Below are 3,054 nucleotides of genomic sequence, written 5' to 3' on the forward strand. Positions count from 1 at the left end.
AAAAAAGAATTCAAAGCTAATATTTATTTAATACACTGTAATTTAAAATATTTAAAAAAAAGAATTCAATCATTTTTGTTTTCCTGAAAATGTTTTTATTTTCTCTTTATTTTTGAAGGATACTTTCACTGAGTATAAAATTCAAAGTTGGCAGTTTTATATTAGCATTTCAAATATATTGTTTTACTATTTTCTGGGTTCCACTGTATCTCTTCAGAATCTGGCTGACAGTTCATTTGGAGGAAAAATGTAATTTTTTTCTTTGTATGCTTAAAATTTTTTTCTTTTTGTCTTTAGTTGTCATCATTTTAATGATTTTATGCCTATATGTGATTTTCTTTGTAATTATAGTTTGGGTTCATAGAACTTTATGATAATAAAGTTTGCAAAACTTATTAAGTTGCATCTCTTCAAATATTACTTCTACTGCATTCTCTTTCCAGTCATCTAGAAACACAAATTATACATATGATAGGCCATTTCCCACATTCCATCTATCTCTTATATGCTTTCTCATTTCTAACATTTGTCTCTCTGTATTTCAATGTGCACATTTTCCACCAACCACCTTGCAGGTCACTACTCCATTCTTCGATTGTGCTAATTTACTATTGATTACATTTAAGATAGCTTTTATTTCATGTTATATGTTCCATTCTGGATTTTTTTTTTTTTTTAAAGCTGTAACTATGTCAAGCATTTATTAAGCTTTAATAGAAAAAGAGAACTACTCCCAAGAGCTGTGTTCTATACTCTCAAAAAAATATCTCTTAGGAGGTAACACAAAATTTAATTCCTCACAATAGTGATTTTATTAAAATAGTTGCTTTATAAAACATTGCAGATGTCATAATTGTTAACATAACAATTTACTAGACTGTAGTTAACTGGTGCAGTTTGCTGAGCATGTTTTATAAAGGAAAGGAAATGCCAAAACCCTGGTAAAATTGTTCCGTTGCAGCCTAAGAGAACAAATATAGGTTTCTCAGACACTTAAATCAGGCAAATAAAAACAAGTAAAGATTTCCCCTCCCCCATCTAAAGCACTTCGTCAGTAGAAATAGCCTGATAAATAGTCTTTGCACTGAAGAGAGTCCACAACATGTAATGCAGTAATGGAGAGGTTTACCTTCTTTAGGTTCAAAGCTGGAGGGTTTTGGTCATTTTAATTTTATATCAAACCAGTGCTTTTCAGCCGCAGTATCTTCACTCTGAGATAAGCAGTCTTCTTCAAAATGTATTTTTAGTATCCTCATGTTCAATTTTAAGACAAAGCAATTTAAATAGTAGGTGCACACCACATGCCCTTGCTGCAAACTGCTTTTCTTGACAAGTTATGAAGTAGTTCAAGGAGGTATGGTTAAGGCTGTATTACCGAATGGTGCTGGTTAATACTACACAATTTTTTTGGTCATATTGTAACCATTTGTTTCCAATTTAGTGACAGCTGCTATGAAATCAGATAGCAACAATGACAACATTATTGGGTTTGTTTTGAACTATGATTTAGTAGCAACTGAAGTTCCCAATTTTAACCCCTTGGCAGCAAGATCCAAGTTCCTCATTTGCACATTAGCACCTAAGCTTGAGGGGCTAAATAACCAGCACAAAAGACACTGCACTTCTGATGGTAGCATTTGGCAGAACTGAAAGGAAAGTAAGTTGTGTTACATGTTCAAGGGATTGTGGGCAACATAAAGATGACACCAGGAAAAGATAAAATGTCACATGAAGTCTTCATAGTCTTGTACATATCCTCCATCATAACCACCATAATCCGCCAGATCATCTTTCATGGTGGCTTTTAATCCCCCTCCAGGAACCACACTTTTCTTCGTTTTGGCTTTGCTTTGCTTTTCTTGCTTCTGTTTTTCACTGCAAAGCACAGTCAGTGAATTGGTAATCTTTTTCAAGTCATCAATTTCCAACGAAATACACACATTTCAAACTAAGACTTCCAAAAAGCTGGCATAATATAGTGACTTTTCATATTGTGTAATTTTATCTTTTAGTAACTTTCCAAACTCTGTAAAGTCATCTCTTGAAGATGGGTTTATAGCATCTATTCCAAAAATTGTATTATTAATACCAAAAGTTTCCTTTGCTAATTCAAGGTCTGACTCTTCCTGTAATTTCTTTAGCCACAGTTTATCTGCTAATTGTTCTTCTGGTGTTAGCACTTTAGGCTCTTCAGGTTCTTCTAACTTCTTTTTAATTTCTTCTTGCCTTTTCTTCTCTTGCCGTTCTTTCTCTTTTATCTTCTCTGCTGTTTTTTTCTTTTCTGAAATTTTTATCTCTGGTTTTACTTCTGCTTCCTCTTTTTTTTCATCATCATCGTCATCTCAGTTATTCTTGACGTCCTTGTCTTCTTCCTCACCTTCTTGGCAGTCCCGGCCGGCAGTGCCGCCACCCCCAACCTTCCGCACTGGGTCTTCCATGGAGAATGCGTCCGCCTCCCAGGAGTTGGAGTCCCCCGACGCCGCCATCTTGAGCCGGGTGTGAGCGTGTGCGAGGGGGAGAGCTAGCGAGGAGTTAGCGCCACAGAGGCGAGTCAGTGGGTTTGCTCTCGTTGGCCAGCGCGGAGCAGGCTGGGACTCACATTCTGGAGTTTTTATCTGATTCATTTAAAATAAATTTCAGCTCTGTGAGGAGAAATTTCTGTTTTTCATCTACTTTCTTAAATGACTTAATCATATTTATAAAGTTTTAAAGTCCATGTATTATAACTTCAATTTTTGAATCATTTCTGGTTCTGTCTTTATTTATTTATTTTTCTTTGCTTTTTGGTCATTTGATTCTGTTTCCTACCATGACTTTTAATGTTTGGTTGAATGTGGAACATTGTGTATGAAAATTTGTAGAGTCTCAGGATAATATAATTTTCCTCCAGGGAAAAATTAGTTTTCTTCTGATAAAAGATGGAGCTATGCAGATTGCCTTGTTCTAGTTGAAACTCCTCTATTTCAACTTTACTGTTATTATAAGGTATAGTCATTCTGGACCATTAATTGAAATCTGGAATATTTACTAGAACACTTTTTCTATGGTGGCCTT

General features: G+C 34.9%; 1 pseudogene across 1 annotated transcript; it reads right to left on the reverse strand.

Moving 5' to 3' along the window:
* Positions 1 to 1,622: 1,622 nt before the first annotated feature.
* Positions 1,623 to 2,503, reverse strand: LOC108285072 (annotated as a pseudogene). The gene has a single exon (XR_001817438.2). The product of XR_001817438.2 is annotated as a eukaryotic translation initiation factor 3 subunit J-like (transcript).
* Positions 2,504 to 3,054: the final 551 nt, after the last annotated feature.

Source organism: Cebus imitator, unplaced genomic scaffold (assembly GCF_001604975.1).
Source record: "Cebus imitator isolate Cc_AM_T3 unplaced genomic scaffold, Cebus_imitator-1.0 Scaffold289, whole genome shotgun sequence".
NCBI lineage: Eukaryota > Metazoa > Chordata > Mammalia > Primates > Cebidae > Cebus > Cebus imitator.